General features: G+C 37.5%; 1 long non-coding RNA gene across 3 annotated transcripts in view; it reads right to left on the reverse strand.

Moving 5' to 3' along the window:
- LOC143679344 (uncharacterized) overlaps nt 1-18,970 on the reverse strand; it is a 118,965-nt gene that overhangs the window by 61,291 nt on the left and 38,704 nt on the right. For 2 of the 3 annotated variants that reach the window (XR_013173670.1, XR_013173668.1), the window contains 2 exons: nt 5,619-5,673; nt 4,534-4,713 (listed from right to left, as the gene is read on the reverse strand). This is a non-coding gene — a long non-coding RNA (uncharacterized LOC143679344). Of the gene's footprint in view, nt 1-4,533; nt 4,714-5,618; nt 5,674-18,970 lie in introns of those variants that run through there. The other variant, XR_013173669.1, reaches the window with a different exon arrangement.

Consider the following 18,970-nt stretch of genomic DNA (forward strand, 5'->3'; position numbering starts at 1 on the left):
AACTATATAGCTTTCATGGTGTGACCATGTGATTGTGAAAACCTTATGACTGAAATTCCCTGTGGTAGTTAGGCTCAGGTGTTAACTAGGCCAGGTGAAGATGCCTACTTTTGTTGCTGTGGACATGAGCCAATGGCACGTGAATCTCATCTGTTGCTGATTACATCAGCGGTCGACTAGGGAGTGTGCCTGCTCAAATGAATGATGTTTAATTTAATTGGCTGGAAGCTTAAATGAGAGAGCACAATGTAGCACAGCCCAAGCAGCTCAGCATACCTCATCTCAGCACTTGCAGCTCAGCCCAGGCCTTTGGAGATGCAGAAAGGAATCACCCTGGGGAAAGTTGTTGGAACCCAGAGGCCTAGAGAGAAGGCCAGCAGAGATTATCCTGTGCCTTCCCATGTAAGAAAGAACCTCAGTTGAAGTTTAGCTGACTTTCCTCTGAAGAACTCTACATTTTTAACTAAATAAATCCCCTTTTATTAAAATCCAATCCATCTCTGGTGTGTTGTATTCTGGCAGCTTTGGTAGACAGGAACACTCCCTTTATCCAGTGTATGGGCAGATGAGTAATAAATTAAAGACATAAATAAACAAATACATAAATGATAATGGACAGGTTAAGGGATATGGGATTTTGGGGTGTTCTTTTCTACTTTTATTTAAACTTTCTTTGGAGTAATGAAAATGTTCTAAAATTGATTGTGGTGATGAATGTACATCTGTATGATGAAACTGTGATCTATTGATTGTATACTTTGGATGGATTATATGGTATATGACTATATCTTATTAAAATTGCATTTAAAAGACAGAATTGAATTGTATTGAGAAGTATAGCACTTCACATTTTCATCACTCTTTACTCCTTTTTATATTTGCCAAAGGTTTTATTAGCCTATTCATAAAATATTTATTATATACATAATATATTCCAGGAATTGTTCTAGAATTTGGGGATATGAGGGTGTAGAAATATATATATCCCCTCCTAGTATAGTTTAAATAACAGAGAATGCAACAACGATGCATTTAGGAATTCCTATATGTCAAATAATTTGCATAAATTACCTCATTTACTCCTCTAAATTTCTTACCAAATTTTAATATTATTATGACTGTTTCCTATGGGAAGAAATTTAATATTCTTTACATTTTATAACTTTTCAAACCCACATAGTGATATCAGAGCCATTTTCTGGCTCTATGCTTTTCAAATTCTAAAACCAGTTTGACACTGATCCTGTTTAGCTTATAGTGTTATCTTATTAAACCGCTTTTATACCAAAGAATACTTTTTACCATATTCTATATTGACTCTCACTCATCTCAAGAGGTAGCTTATGGATGAATACATTTGAAAATATGTATGATTTTTTTATTGTTGTCCTATTTTTATTACATTACAGGGATGGAAAATATCCCTTTCTGGTACATAGGATATGTGTAATCTAGAAATCATTTATTTGAATATATGAAACATTGAGAAGTTATGCATAGATGCCTAAAAATCAGGTGTCCCTGATTCATTTGAAATATTCACATATTTGGTTTCGAGTTGAAAAGATGGCAAAAGCATAGAAAGAAATGACACCTATATGATACTGCCCTAACTTAAAACATGTTTGATTTGAAGATGAATATTAATTTTAAAGTTTATTCTTACTATTTATTTTAACATAATCTATTTTCCTCATTTGGAGTTGTTTAGGAGGAAACTGGCTGAAGAAAAATTACATGTCATGGAAAAGTTTTTGCCTATATATAAATCTTTACAACTACTTACAACTTCGAGTTATGTTTCAAATAGGATTTGTTTGCTCATGAGAAGTAACATGTCTCTCTTCTCTATGTTATTCCAGAAAAATGAGGAACTTCGGTTTGTCCTAAAAATTGTAACAAGAACGTTGATTAAACATTATAAAAGTCTAATATTGGACAACAGAGTATTGATTTACAATACTTAAGTTAATTATCTTCAAGAATATTACTAGCCACTTACCAGAAAAAACTATTAATAGTAAATACCAAATATTTGGTAAATTCTGGTTGTTTTATTTTATAATTTATTCAAGTTTAGAATTTTTTTTTACTTATTTATAGGAAGAATATAGTTTGAATTTTAAAGCAGGAAATTGTTTAAAATGTAAAGCCTTTTCAAATAAGCTTGATAAAAATATTCCTTGTAAATAAAAAAAATATTAAAATGTCAAATGACACTAATATTCCAAAAGTGAGAAGAAAAATTAAAAAATACATGTTTTAAAAGAATTATATATAACTATCCTTTTAGCTACTTTGATCACAATATTAATTTCAGAGATCATTACAAATCCTCTTCATGCATTTTACTTCCTTCGATTTTTGCTTGCTTTGACTTTTTTTTTTTACAAATATGGGTGCTCTATAAAAATATAGAGCAATAACTATAATTTCACTTAGCATAAAACAATACCCGTCAATATTTGTAAAGGATTATTTTTTTCTTACTCAATTTTGTAAGCTTTCCTTGACATTATTCACATGGAAATTTATAACACCATCTTTCCACAAAATGATCTATGAAGGAAGAGAGGAAATAAAGAGCATCACTTCAGGACACAAATATGAAATTTAAATGCACATGATTTAAGTCAATCATTAAGCACTGGGAACCCAGCTTCAAATCAAGACATAAAAATGCAGAAATTTTGTCAGCTCAAAACCATATACTCTACAGGACACAGAATTGCTGATAAATAACCAAACATCTGGCCCATTTGTTTGCTACAATGATTAACAATTCTAACTTTATATATGTGACATGTTACATAATACAGTTATTCATCATTTTTCAAGCAATAACAGATATTAAGTCAAATCACACAAATCTTGCCATGACTTATTTATAAGAAAACATTTTGAATGATCTATGTAAGTATATGATAAAATTAGGCAACAAAGAAGTATCTGTTAAAATAAAATCATATAAGATATTAAAAAATAACATCTTATACTGACTGCATTAATGCCCCAATTGTTTACCTTCCCCTATGTCCATATGCTTTGGCATGTGACTTTGGAATTCTTCTCACTGAGGAATCAGTGTCTAGAGACCCACTTCTAAAGAGTGGGATGGTTTTGTGACTTGCTTTATTTAACAGATTGTCGTAGAAATGATGGTATCCCAGTCCTAAACCTAGCTCTCAAGAAGTCTTGCACACTGTACTTTGTGTTTCTGTGTCTCTGATATTCCTGTGAGAATTTTTAGAGGATGAAAGCCCAATTGAGGTGAGTTGACATATTGGACCCAGTCAAAGCCAGCAGAGATGAGTAAATGGCCAGCCAATCCAGCCAAGAAGAACAATCTCCTGTTTAATGCAAGATGACTTCACTTACATAAAAAAATAAACCTTTATGTGTATAAGCCACTGAGAGATTTTGTTGCCATGTAGCAGTTTCATAACAATGATTTTTATAGGAACTGAGATTTCTCAATTCCTAAAGTGTCTCCTAATTACTAAGCAATTTTTGATATTTTGAATTTCAGCAAAGCATTGTTAATAGGTAATTCTAGAACTATTTTTTCTACATTATAAAATAGTTTAAAATAAAACTCGTATTGCTGAAGGTCTCCCAACTCGTTCATCACTACATCTAATCATCTCTGACTTATGTGGACACCCTAGACAAGCAAACCTGCCTACAATTATTTATATCTATCTGAACTACATAAATTATTTGGGACTGAGTTCAAATACTTTGACTACATGTCTCAAGATAGAGATGGAGAAGAATTTTCTGTAGAAAGAAGGATTCTTGATGCTTATTTTACTTGTTTCCATGATTTCATAATACATTTTCTACTATGTATACTATTAAATGCTCAATAAAGTAAGGGATATTTAGATAACCCAAGGTTTCCAATAAAATTCAAAAATTGATAATAAATCTGGTTGTTTATTTCTCTTCCCCCCAATTGACACAGATGATAAATTTCATCATAAATAAAAGTATTCATCAACAATGTTTGCAATTAAATCCTTAAAAATCCTGACAATTATGGCAGAAGAATTAAAAAAGCAAAGTTATTTCAAGAGAAAACCAACTTAGATTTTTGTCTTCAATTGGAATATATGTGTACATCTATATCTATTGATTGAACCATTGGTTAATAAATTAATCAATAGAAAAACAGTTTAAGAGTTTGTGGCCTATCCTAGTTTTTCAGGGAACTCTAAATACATATATAGGGAGTTATAAAATTTTGTATTTTGCTTCAAGGAAATGAAATTCTAGAAATTATTTGAGACTTTTTTTTTTTTTCTACAAACCACTCTATGTACTGGGATTCTAAGAGACCCATGCATAGATACGTTTCCAAAGAGCCGGTACTGAATTAATAAACTCATCTCTTTTCTGGGTAATTTATTTATTTATTCATTTATTTAAGCATATTTACTCATTGCCTACCAAGCACCAAATAAATGTATTTGGTCTGGAAATTCAAACAAAGTCATAGTCCCTGTCCTCAGCTGACTCCCAGTCTGACTGGGAAGACCAAGTAAACGGATGAAAAGAAAACTGCAACTAAATGTTATTACAAGGTTTAATCCAAGAATATTCATGAGCACATAAAATGGACCCAACTCAGATATTGGCAGTGATAGGTGATTTTCTGCAGGCAAGGATAAGTTAGCTCAGCACAAGACATCAGTAGAAATCAGTTGAAAACTTCAGGGAGAAGTATAATTCAGTTAAGAAGAGACATGAAAAAAAAGAAATTGGGGCTTATTACTACAACCATTCAGGAAACCTGTTCAAAATACAAATGAATTTTGCATTTAGTTCTAATTACAAAAAAGTTTGATTAAACACATGTAGAGTTTGCTAGTGTGAGCATATTTTGCAAAGAAAAAATATATAGTAAATCATAATGAGGCATGATCTCAGCTTAAGAAAAGGGAGAGTAGAGCACACGGTGTTAGATGATGAATACAAAATGACTAAACTGTAGGAGAATTTGAACCATAAAAAACACAAAGGAGATTTAAACTGTAAACTATGATGTAATTTTATTACAGGTAAGGAACCTGGACTTTACCTGAATATAAGACAGAAATTCAGGATATAGCGCTCATGGGAAGGAGGGACTGCATTTTAGCCTGCAAATGCTCCCTTCTTTCTCAGATACGTTTGGTAAACAAGTAGATAGTGAATACACCCATGTTCCCTTGTATATACCACATTGTCCCTATAACCCTCATTCTTTGCTATTAAAGGATTTCTAAGAAACGATCATTCTGTGTATAATAAACACACCTATATTCTCATACCCCTCAATGAAGCTGTCCTAGATCTCCTAGCCTTAACAACAAATAAACAAAAAAACTTTTGACTTGCTCTGACAATATTTTCCTTGTGTCAATCCCAGGCTATTTTTACTCTAATTGTTTCCCATTCTCCTTTGTAATTATTTTCTTCATCCATTCAGGAAAACTGTATGGGTTTGGAACCCTCAGGAGCAGATACTGAGATAAGAATTTAAGTGCATGTAGTATCTTTGGGATGTAATTTCAGAAAATACTTGTAGAACAGTGCATACATGAGATGGATAAGTTAAAGGCAATAAAAATTACCTTATCAAGTCAATATCTGTCGTAGGTAACTATAACTGAATTCGGCTGGGGAGCTCTGCAAGACAATTTAAAATATTTTTCATAGTTATCTCAACTTATGGGGAAAAGGAGCTCTAGAATGTTCCTACCCATTTCCCAAATGCTACTGGTTAAGGGGTACTTCTGGGACACTAAATTTAGGATGTTTCTAACTTACCTTACACCCAGAGCAAGTATGTGTCAGTGAACAAAATAAAACCGTGAGACACAAAATTGAAAGGGATCCGAGTCAGCAGAATTCCTTGTGTAGAAATGAATAGCAAAAATTATCCTTGAGGCAATGGGGCAATGAGGGTTCATACTACACCCTCCATACCCATAAGCCACTGGACCTTGTCAACACACAACATTCCTTCAAAAATGTTCCTTCCATTTTGTGATCATACTACGATTTAGCTACACTATTCTCTCCATTTATTAACATAAATACAGAATCCCTCAGTCTCTTCTTTTCTCCAATTTATCTAGGCCTAGAATGGATCCCCTAGTCTATGTTTTCAACCATTACCTCTGCTACATCTGCACATTTCAAAAGTTGAGCAAGAGTTTGGGAAATGTAAATACTTTTAGCTTCTAAGAACATATAAACACCAAATTTGGAACACCAAATCATGAATATAATATTATAGTGAAGTTTATATGTTTATACTTAATAAATTAATGATGTGAACTACCAATGCAATAATACATATTCTAGTCCAATAATTAGAATAAAAGCTTAAACTATTAAAATTAGTGCCTCTTTTTCAATTTTGTTTTAGGGTTTGATGAACATGCCTTCATTTAGAAGGAGCACCAGACACCTATATTTGACCATTATGTATACTGCCTATGCAAAATTCTACAAACATTTTCTTAACTTATGCATGCACTCCTGTTTGATAAATACCTAGGAATGGAATTATTGAATTTTAAGATTAGTGGGTATTTCCAAAAGTCAGTTATGAGGTGTAATAGTGTAACATCTGTTCACTTAGTTTCTAACATGCATCCTGGCTGTATGGGAGAATACTTCTTATATTTGGAACTGTTTTAGAACATTCTGCAGGACAGGAGACCAAAACATTATTCTGTCTCTCACTCGTATGCATAATTGAACCTGTAGAAGCACACAGAATCATTTTATCGAACAAGTTACTTCTGTATGATGAAAAATGTGGAAAGATGTGAATAAATAAGGGATGAGCCTATTACTATAAAATATTTCCTCTGATTAGAAGTGAAATTTCCAGTAAGGCTGGGAAATCTAGTCATTTTAAACTTACTAACTTTTGTCCCATATTGAGTTATCTTTGATTAACTAAGTAGCAGACTATTAGCACAACTCCTGGATACTTAAGTCAACACATTGAACCCTGACTTCTAGGATAGAACACTTATAATGCATTTCACTCATTTGTGTCTTATATTCAGCCCTCCCTGATAAAATATCCTTAGATCCCCCTAAGGAAATTAACTGGAAGTTTTGAGCAGTGGAGACATGAAGTGTCTTAAATTTTAACAGGGCATTCACCTACTATAATCAGCTGCCTGAAGAGCATGAAATTCAGGGAAATTATTCAGGAAACTTGCAAAATATGGGCAAGAGATGATGGAAGCTTACATAGGGCCTATATCAATGGATAATGAAATAGTGATGGATTCTAGAAATACTTTGTAAGTAAAGTGGATAGTATTTGTTGGAAGAATTCATTTTTAATTTTTATTTATTAAAGAAAGACTGTTTCAGGAACTTCAATTACTAAGTTTGTCTCATCAAATGGTGCTCAAACATTTTGGTCTCAGGGTCATTTTACACTCTTAATTATTGAGGATCACAAAGAGTTTTCATAGATTGGTAAAATCTATCAGTGTTTATTGTATTAGGAATTACAACTGAGAACTTAGTGAAATATTTATTTATTACTTCATTAAATAATAAATCATTAAAAGTAATTTATACATAACTTGAGAAAAAGTAACTATATTCTTCAAAACAAACTATAGTGAGAAAAGTGGAATTGTTTTACATTTTCACAAATCTCATTAATATCTGGATTAATTCTCTTATCTCCTTCAGCATTCAATCAATTGTAGTATGTTGCTTCAGTGAAAGTATATGATGAAAATCTGATCTTAAACAGATATGTAGCAAGAAAGCATAGGCACATGTTAACAGCGTTTTAAAATAATTATGAATATTCTTTTTTGACACTATAAACACAGCTTGATTGTCCGCGACTTCTCGCTCAGCTTCTGGTCCCCGGCCGGCGGAGGGAACAGGAGGGAGAGAGAGGCAGACGCAGACAAACCGACTCAAGTGACAGACACGGGTTCGAGACACGCTGCAGTTGTAAGCACAGACCTTTACTGGAGTTAAGCTTGCATTCTCTGTTACAGGTTCCGCGCGGGCGAAATATCCCGCGGGGGAACAACCTCTATGCGGCCGTCAGGCACGGCTCCCTGTGGGTCGTCTCCACCCACCCTGTCCGGGTAACCTCTTATATACTGTGCCCAAACCCAATAGGTTAGTGCCACGTATACAGAGGTGATTGGAAGATAGGGTTGGTGGGCGCGTACGTCATACGCGGAAACAGGATGCGGGCGCCATCTTGACTCACTCGATGGGCAGGGGGAACTCTAGAGCAGGCTGCAGCGCGTCCACTAGGCCAAACCCGGAAAGCGGCTCTCTACATCTCCCCCTTTTTGTTTTTATAAGAGGCATGGTCCGTAGACCGTATTCTTGTACCCAGTGTCTCTATTGATGATGGTGCTCCCGTGGGCCTGAGTGGCTCACAACATAGTTTGGTGCTTTGGGGAGTCTGGACTAGGCTCGCATCATCACACGACGGAGCCTCTGGCACCGACCAGAATGCTCACCTCATATAGAGACCGGAGGGTCCGTGAACTGGATACCACGTGACTCCTCCCTGCAGTGCTTCGCCTCGCAACTGGGTCAAGCGGGGATTATGAGAGCGACAGCCAGGGCATAGGAAACGCTGCGGAGGCCTCGGTGCAATGGCTAGAGCCAAGCCCAGTCTGGCCAGGACTGCGGCCGCAGCTCCACCGTCGAGGCGGCTAGGCGCGCAAAATTAACAGCCTCTGGTGCCTAGCTAAACACGGGTAGTGGCCAGGGAGCCTGCAACAAACCTTGCTGACAAGAGCTTTGCCCCAGGTGAGTCAGACGGGCTATCTATCGAGGAGGGACGCACACCCACATTTGACTGGGAAGACATAGCTAACATGGTAGAAACACGTAGTTGCTGCTGTGTCTGGAACAAGCGTTCTAACAAACATTTAACAGTGACTAAGCCCACTAATAGTCCCACTGCCACGAGAATCCAAGTAGTCAAATTGGGCCAAGAGAACCATGAGGTGACTCGGTTCCACAGACTTTGTACAGTCTCGCCCAGTTTGGAAAGGTCGAAGGCAACGGGGGTTATTAAAACTGGTCCCCCTTCTAAACAATCGAAGGGTGACCGGCGCTTTCGTTGCTATCTCGTCAGTCGCCGCCGTCATCAGCAGAGTTGGAGGCCTGATCTGATGGTTCAGGTTGAAGGCTTGTTGGTTTTTTAGGCAACAGCTCTGTGGCCTCCTCGGGCGATGTCACGGTTCTCACCAGTCTTTCCAGAACCCACACTGGTTGACGTCCTGGCTCCTGGGGAAAAACACAAACAGAGCCTCTGGCCCAGCTGAGCACTGGGTCAGGGCCTTGCCATTGTCCTGACAGGACATCCTTCCAACGGACTAGACCTCTATGTGGAGGACTCGGAGTGGTGTGCTGTAGGGCAGGTGTCATTCCTTGTGCATTTTCATTTAAAAAATTATATGTAAATAAGGCTACAGACAGTTGAGCCTTCGGGGACAGGCCGTGGCCTATTCCCCCTTTCTGTTTTTTGAGTAAGTCTTTAAGAGACCTGTGTGCTCTTTCAATGATTTCTTGCCTTTGAGGGTTGTAAGGGATACCATGTTTTAATTGCACTTCCATATTTGCACAAAATCTTTGGAAGGCTTTGCTGGTGTAAGCAGGTCCGTTATCTGTTTTTAATATTTTTGGCTTACCCCACGCTGCCCAAGCGGCAAGGCAGTGTGCAATGACTTGGTGGACTTTTTCTCCTGTCTCAGCAGAGGCAAATAATATCTGAGACCATGTGTCTACTGACACATGCAGGTATTTAATTTTACCATAGACTCCATGCAATTATTAATGGCTCTTAAATCATGTAACAATCTCCATCTGCCTGATTTTTTCTTTATGACAAAAATAGGGGTGTTCCAAGGTGATGTAGAGGGAATGATGTGGCCCTTTTTTAACTGATCTGACACTAGAGTGTGTAATGCTGAGAGTTTTTCCTGTGATAATGGCCACTGAGGCACCCACACCGGGGTACTGGTCTTCCATTTTAGTTTTATAGGTGTGGGTGGGAGTCTCCCCTCAGTGGCCCCTAGGAAAAACCCAGGCCTCGTCTGTCAGAATTGGAGACAGCTTGTATAGGCCTTGCGCGCCCGTGCAATGAGGCTCCTAAGCCTTTGCCGGGGACATATCCCATTCCTTTTAACAAGCGCTCAGAAGTTGGAGAGCAGCCACTGTAATTACCTGATTCGGCCACCAGAGGGAGCCCGTGGTGAGGGTTTTTGGCGAGATCACCAAAACCATTCACCGGAAGCCGCCGCGTCCCTGCAGCAGGCGCTGGCGGGGCGGAAGGCTGTGTGGGTGAGACAGGGGGCCTCCCCCAATCGATCAGCGGAGGCGCGTCTGCACCCTCGGTCTCATTACTATCTGACTCCGAGTCAGAGTCGTCCGAACTAACGTCTGACTCTGGCGGCTTGCAAGTTGGCGGCTCACTCTTACAGGAGCCGTCTGCAGACGAAGCCGACCGAGTTTCCTGAAGCGCGTGCCGTGCCTCTAGCAGGGCAGGGAACGGACTAAGGCCCGTAGCAGTTTCTGCCTCAAGACAAGCACGAACGGTCTCCCATATAGGGACCAGGATCGGGTCCATACAAAGGCCCGTCCGGCGTGCCCGTTCTATGTCATTACCAAGTTTTAACCAAGAGGGCAGACTGAGGCTACCGGAATGGGCGAACCAAAGGGCAAAGGTAACAACATCGTCAAGGAACCGCAGGAGGGAACTCTTCTTAACTGAGATGCCCCGCTGCTTCAAAAGGGTTTTTAAAGGGGGTAATAAAGGTGAACTTCCTGACTGCCCCATGCTTGCAGTCGGCACTGTCTTTAATCACTCGGAGAGCTCTTCCGAGTCACTGGGGCTACCTGAACGCCCACAGCCCTTAACTCTCACGTAATAAGAAGCACTCACCTTCCCACGGTGATCAGGCGTGGAAAGTCCGCCGCGAACTCAGGATGCGCGTCCTCACCAGCTCGGGGAAAGGCAGCAGAAGGGTTCCCCGTACGGGCCACCACTTGTCCGCGACTTCTCGCTCAGCTTCTGGTCCCCGGCCGGCGGAGGGAACAGGAGGGAGAGAGAGGCAGACGCAGACAAACCGACTCAAGTGACAGACACGGGTTCGAGACACGCTGCAGTTGTAAGCACAGACCTTTACTGGAGTTAAGCTTGCATTCTCTGTTACAGGTTCCGCGCGGGCGAAATATCCCGCGGGGGAACAACCTCTATGCGGCCGTCAGGCACGGCTCCCTGTGGGTCGTCTCCACCCACCCTGTCCGGGTAACCTCTTATATACTGTGCCCAAACCCAATAGGTTAGTGCCACGTATACAGAGGTGATTGGAAGATAGGGTTGGTGGGCGCGTACGTCATACGCGGAAACAGGATGCGGGCGCCATCTTGACTCACTCGATGGGCGGGGGGAACTCTAGAGCAGGCTGCAGCGCGTCCACTAGGCCAAACCCGGAAAGCGGCTCTCTACACTTGATAAGGGGTAGTTTCTTAAACATTAGTTGCATGTGGAGTCTGAAACTTTATCAATAAATTTCAAACCTTGTGACATTAAAAACTATAGTTCTATTTTTCACATGAAATTAATCTCTCATCCCTGCACAACTTTGTGACATCATATATTGATAATTTGGGATAGTGTTATGCAGAGCCTTCAAATGCCAAAACATTTTCTTATGCAATATCAAAAATCTCATTCAGAAATATCACAAGAAATCTTTTTAGAGAAGTCTTTGAATATTGGGAAGCTGGCAAGGTCGTGGTGGCAGACACAAGTCTCTATTACTCTAATTTTCCACTTACAAACTAGAATTTTACCTTTGACAATAAATGTTCTCAGTTCTATTCCTTTCTTTTCCTTCCCCTTCCCTATCATTCCCTTCCATTCCGTTCCCTTCCCTGCCCTGCTCTGTCCTGCCCTTCTCTCTTCTTGAACAGATAGGACATATCAGCCTGGAACAAGTCTAAGACTTGTTTGCTATAGAATTTCCATCAGTCAGTCTTTCAGGGGAAATCACTGTCTCATGATAGAAGAATTTAATTCAGCTCCTCACCGTAACAAATGCATAAGTGCTTTCTCTCTAGACAATCATCCTGTGATGATATGCAGCAGAAGTACTTTTTTACATATTTTCCATCTCATCACATTGGCTCAAGAATCAATTACTAATAATAAATTAGCAATTTTTATTGCTGAAGCAAAGGCATTCTTTTTTTTTTTTTTTTTTACACAGTCAGGCACCAGGAATCGACCCCAGGTCCTCTGGCATTGCAGGCAAGCATTCTTGCCTGCTGAGCCACCGTGTCTCACCCAGCAAAGGTATTCTTAAGTGAAGTTTTCATTTTTATGTGCATGGTGAGTGAGTGATAATGAAGAATACAGCGACTACTGGTAACTTTGGTGCCACTCTCCTAATTCATGCCAAAGTGCCTGCAGTTTTGCACACTGTTGCTTTTGAATCATCAGTGTAAACACCAATACAGAAAAATAAGCAAATAAAATCTTAGCGTAATTAAGAAAACTGCTTCAAATCATGGAACCGCTGCCTGGATTTTGAGACAACTGGTCATGCCCCTTCACAGATTCAGAAGCTGGTGAAATAACCAGAAAAAAACTCATGGACACATTGGGCCCGCTATAGATGAACTTTGACCAGTGTTTCTCTTATCACATGAACTCCATAGGCTCTCACACTGACCCATGAACATTGGCAGCATTCTGTGCCCCAGGGATTAATGACTCAGTGTTCAGTTACTCTCGAACATCACCTTATGTCTCTTTGCTCATACATTCTATCCTCATAAATGCCCTTGGGTAACTTTGGCAATTTGTAGTATTCTTGTGCATCATCATAAAGTTCTTCTTCAAGTATCCTGAACTCAGTTTTCCTTTATGGGTATCTGGGACCACCAACTGATCCATGACCGGTCGAGGGAGAGGATATACCTCTCTATTGTGGGGGCTCATACGTCTGGATCTTATTCACTAGTTCTAGAGTTATTTATTTCATAGCTATAAATCAAGTAGGATTTTGGAAGGCTGGTAGGAATCGTATGATCAATTAACCAGTTAACCAATTCCCAAAGATCTTATTGTATCAAGCCATTTTGATAACCATTCAGAACTGCTGATTATTATAGTAACCAGTATGACTGTCTCTAGAGGTAAATTATCTGGTGATTATATGCTGCTGATTAGCTTTAACTGCTGCAAGATTCCATCTGTCCTTTAGTGTCTTTCACAGTCTGCAAGTAAAGCCCATGCAGAACATTTCAAGGATGCTGGCACTCTCTCTTCCATCTATTTTTCATCTTACTGAATTAAGTGTTTAGGCTGCTCTGTGGGGATATGAAGATAAAGCAAGGGAAGCAGCTTTTACTAATAGTCTACTTGCACATTTCTATTTCATTCACCTTTGCTTTCCTTTTGTTTTAGAAGGTAGAAGAGATGTCTGGTATTCCAACTCCATTAAGAATATATTTTAGTCATCTTCTGAAAACTTTTAAAAAATATGCGAAAGATGTTCAATTTAGTCCTTTGAATCCAGAATCTCTGCTAAGCACACCTGTATTGATTTGTTGGGCCTTGTTAAGTACATGTTTCTTCTTTATGGTTCTAACCATCAGAAAGTCATTTTCTACCCATGTTTTTCAGATTATGACTGAAGTAAGTTGGAAAAATACTGCAATATGTTGAAATGGAACTTTTCATCCTAGGTAGAACTTTGCACTTATCTGTTTGAAGGGATATGGATATCTGAACCCAGTTATGAGTGTAATAACCATTGGAATAGTTGGGGTGCAGCATGAGGACAACTGGTATTCCATTGCATGACAACTCTCCTAGAAGTAGTCATTTCATGGCTGTAAAATAAGGCAAGGCTAGGCCATCAGAAAAGCCCATCATATAATTATACTCAGAGTAATCCAAATCCATCTATTCCAGTTCTCACTTCAGTTCTCATTCCAGTCATTATCTCAGTTCTCACATCCCACTGTATCCTATGAACTTACTATATTTTAAATAATCTGTCTGGCAAGACTGTGAATTAAATTTACATGATGATCTAGCAACCCAGAGTACCAGACGCTGAAGCTAATATTTTGTGAAAAGATCCCCATATTCAATAAACAAGATATCATTTTGGGTAGTCAAATATCCCTTGTTTTCTGATTGTACCTTGTGTCACTAATTTAAAATCATGTGCTAGCCATTTCTCTCTTTAATCTTTTTAGTATAGACAGAAGGAGACAACCCACACACAGTTTTAATTCTCATCAATATTTCCTACTGCAATAGATATTTGGTCTTTCAAAGGCTTATTTAATTGACAATTCATTTCAGATAACCACAGAATATAATTTATGTAACTATTATGCTATTGTATGCCATTTGCTATCGTATGGGATTTACTCATGCCCCATTTCCTATAATCATCAGATAATAATAGCCTTCAATAATAATCTATCCAAATAATCAAAGTGATTCACTTCTCCCAACAATACTGTGCCAATCAAAATTGATGCCAGGAAACAGCAGCCACTCTCAGTATTTCAGGCAGAAATTAATAAATGTAAGAATGTAAGTGTTTTGAAGTTCTTGGGAATGGGATTCAATATACCACTCCTACAACCAGTAAACTCAAGGTGAAAAACTATAGAGCTATACTTAAGGAAAAGGAAAGTGGAATTTAAAGCCACATCTACTCTGCTCCCATACTTTGTTGTTGTCTAGGAAGAGAGAGACTAGACACTGAAATGATAGTTCCCACTACAAAAGTTGGCTTGAGAAATCCACATCTCCAAATGTTGTTTATTAGCAGGATATTTCAAAGCAGCAAAATCAACTTTGTCTTCCTGTCCTTTGCAAATATTTCATGGGTACATTAAAATGATGGAATTAATTTGCATCCAAAATTCTAACTTGAATCCCTGTGAAATGAGTTCTATATCTTTTAGTTTCTATAATCAAAGATGTAGAGTAGAAGACGTTGGGAATTAATACTGAGTGTCCATCTGTTACACTCACTCTACTTACTATGTCTCTCTATTGCTTTATAAGCTTCAGTGGCTTCCTATAGTGTAACAGTATTAATTGAGCATGATTGATGGTCTAAGCACTGTGATAGTTGATAAAGAAACAGAAATTTCATAGTGCATACTGTGAACAAGGTAATACAGAAATTAAACAAGTAATTATACTAGTTCAAAGAGTAGGGAAAATGTAGTGTGCTCTGGAGATGTTTGAGAAAGGGATTTAAAACAGCAGTTAGCAAGGAAGCGAATTTTAACCTGAGAAACAAGAAAAGAGATTAGCTGATCAGTCTATTTGTGAATATGTGTAATTTGTGAATATGTGTAACTGAATTATTATTTATTTCCAAAATATTTTACAAAAACATTATGTTTTTGGTCATGACCATCATTCATATAAACCTCTGTTCATTCATTCATTCTATTGACATGGAGACTAATAGAATAAATGAATGGGCCACTGATGTCAGATTTTTCTACACACCCTGCCATTTTAGACATTTGCATCAAAGGTTCTAATAACATGACAAAATTATAAGTGCTTGTGTACAGGGATATGGGATCTTAGTGCTTCTACTATCAATTGTTTCAGAGGTGTTATAAAATGAAAAATTATTTACTTCATATTTCAGAAAGTTATAGGATATGTGTAGAATATACCAAAGCAGACTGACATTAATTTCTATGCCAAAAATCTGCTCCAGATCATACAAGGATATTTTATGTTGAGATATCTGTCCATTTAGAAAATTAACTAACTCTGCAGGAAATAGGTAAGTTATGTGTGTGCTTAACTCTCAACTCTTTATTTAGCTTAGAATACATATTGAGAAGTATTTAATTTATTTACAACCTTATTTCAGATTCATTGTCTCCATATATTAACTGATTAATTGTTCAAACGTTTGGAGACAACAGTTTCCGCTGATAGAAAATAACAATAAATCCTCAAAAAGATGTGTTTTCTGCTAACGCATTACCTTACTTATCGTTTTGTTTGCAGAAAGAAGCTTGATTAAAATTTGGTTTTACAAAATAATAACCTCAATGTATTGGATAAGAAGCAGGAATTTTGTAAAAACTCTGCTACGTAGTGAATTCCTCCTTTCTAGATCAAAATATCAAGAAGAAGACAATATTACCTGAGTTCTCCTAGCATCTACATTACTAAGTGAATTCTACAGCAATGCATTGGTTTCCTGGAGCTGTTATAAGAAATTGCTACACATGAGGTGACCTAAAACAATAGAAATGTATTGTCTCACAGAGCCAGAGGTTGGAAGTATGAAATTTTGATGCCAGCAACGTCATGCTTTTACCAGCAGCACTGAGGGAAGTATTCAGGATCTCATTTCGACTCACTGCTGCATAATATTCCATCGTATGCATATACCACATTTTATTGATTCGCTTATTTGTTGATGGGCAATTGGATTGCTTCCATCTTTTGGCAATTGTGAGTAATGCTGTTGTGGACATCAGTGTGCAAAGATCTGTTCATGTCACAGCTTTCAGAACTTCTGGGTATACACTGAATAGTAGCATTGCTAGGGTGTAGGGCAAATTGGTATTTGGTTTTCTGAGGAACTAACAAACTGTCTTCTATAGTGGCTGTACCATTATATATTCCCACCAGCAATGAACAAATGTTCAAATTTCTGCACATGCTCTCCAACATTTTTAGTTTCATGTTTGTTTATTAGCAGCCACAATTATAGGTGTGGGGTGATATTTCATTGCAGTCTTGATTTGGATTTCCCTCAGAGATAATGAAGATGAGCATCTCTTCATGTGTTTTTTTAGCCATTTTTATTTGCTCTTCAGAAAAAGGTCTATTCATATATTTTGCCCATTTATAACTGGTTTTTGTTCTTTTGTTGTTGAGTTACATGATTTCCTTATGTAAATGAGACCAAACTTTTATCAAATATATAGTACCCAAGTACTCTGACATTGAGATTTCTGTGTCTTTACATTTTTGACAAAGCCTTTGAGGCACAGGAGCCTTGATTTTGAGAAGTTCCCATTTATCTGTTCTTTCAAAGCTTGGGATTTGGGTGTCAAGTTTAAGAAGCTACCGCCTATTACTAGGTCTTGAAGAAGCTTGCCTACATTATCTTCTGGAAGTTTTGTGGTATTGGCTCTTATGTTTAGGTCTTTGATCCATTTTTGAGTTAATTTTTGTATAAGATGTAAGGAAAGGGTCCTCGTTCATTATTTTGGCTATCCATATTAGTCCCATGCCCATTTATTGAAAATACCATTCTGTCACAGTTCAGTGGATTTGGGCGCCTTGTCAAGGATCAATTGGTCATAGATTTTGTTGGCTATCTCTGCACTCTTGATTCAATTCCATTGGTCAACATGTCTATCTTTGTGCCAGTATCATGCTGTCTTGAACACTGCAGCTTTATAATAAGCTTTGAAATCAAGATTTGTTAGAGTGCACACTTCACTTTTCTTTTTTTTTTAAGGATATTTTTAGCTATTCTAGTTCTCTTTTTCTTTCAAATAAATTTAATAACTAGCTTTTCCATATTTTCAAAGTAGGTTTTTGGAATTTTGGTTAGGATGCATCAAACCTGTAGATCAATTTGGTAGATTTGATATCTTAGCTACATTTAACCTTCCTGCTCATGAGAAGGGAATGTCTTTCCACCTATGTAGATTTTCTTTGATTTCATTTAGCAATGTTTTGTAGTTTTCTGTGTAAATGTCCTTTACATCCCTGGTTAAGTTGCTATTTTGGATGAATTTTTTTCTTTAGTTGTCTCCTCAGGTCATTACTTGTATATACAAAACATTACTGATTTTTGTACATTAATTTTATATTCTACCACTTAGCTGAATTTATTAGTTCAAGTAGCTTTGCTGTAGATTTCTCAAGATTTTCCAAGTATAGAATCAAATCATCTGCAAATAATGAAAGTTTTAGTTCTTCCTTTCCGATGTCGATGACTTTTATTTGTTTTTCCTGCCTGATTGCTCTAGATAGAACTTCTAGCACAATGTTGAATAATAGTGGTGACAGAGGGCATCTTTGTGTCTTCCTGATCTTAGGGAGAATGCTTATAATCTCTCATCATTAAGTATGATACTGACTATGGGTTTTTCATATATGACCTTTATGATATTATGGAAGTTTCCTTCAATTCCTACCTTTGAAGTGTTTTAATCAGAAAAGGATGTTGAACTTTGTCGTGCTCTTTTTTAGCATCAATCAAGATGATCATATGATTTTTTCCCTTTAAATTTGTTAATGACTGATTTTCTTGTATTGAGCCATGCTTGCATTCCTAGTATAAACTCCAATTGGTCATGGTGTATAATTCTTTGATTTGCCTATTTATGTCTTTTATAAAGGTTGGAATATTTTCTCCATTGTCTCTTCAGCTAATCTTCCTAGCTGTTTACTCTTCTCCTTCTGGGATATTTATGATTCTTACATTCATGCACTTTGTGTTGTCCATCATTTCCCTGAGATCCAATCCCAGTTTTTTCATCTTTCTTGCTATTTGTTCTTTTGCACACTTGAATTCAATTGTCCTGCTCTCTGGGTAGCTTATTCTTTCTTCTGCCTCTTTAAATCTGCTGTTGTGTGTCTCCAGTATATTTTTAATTGGTCTACAGTATTTTTAATCTCTGTAAGCCCTGCTGATTTTTATTTATTCTTTCAAATTCTTCTTTATACTCTTCTAGTATTTTCTTGATATCCTTTATTTCATTAACCAACCCACTGAAAATATATAGGAGATTTGTATAAACATCATTGTTTAGTTGTTCCAAATTCTATGTCTCCTCCAGTGTTTTAATTTGGTTGGGAAATATCTGCCTGCATATTCATGTGCTTTGTGATTTTTCTGTTGTCTTTGAAGCATTTGATTATCTT

The sequence above is a fragment of the Tamandua tetradactyla genome, chromosome 4 (assembly GCF_023851605.1).
Source record: "Tamandua tetradactyla isolate mTamTet1 chromosome 4, mTamTet1.pri, whole genome shotgun sequence".
In the NCBI taxonomy this organism is placed as follows: Eukaryota; Metazoa; Chordata; class Mammalia; order Pilosa; family Myrmecophagidae; genus Tamandua; species Tamandua tetradactyla.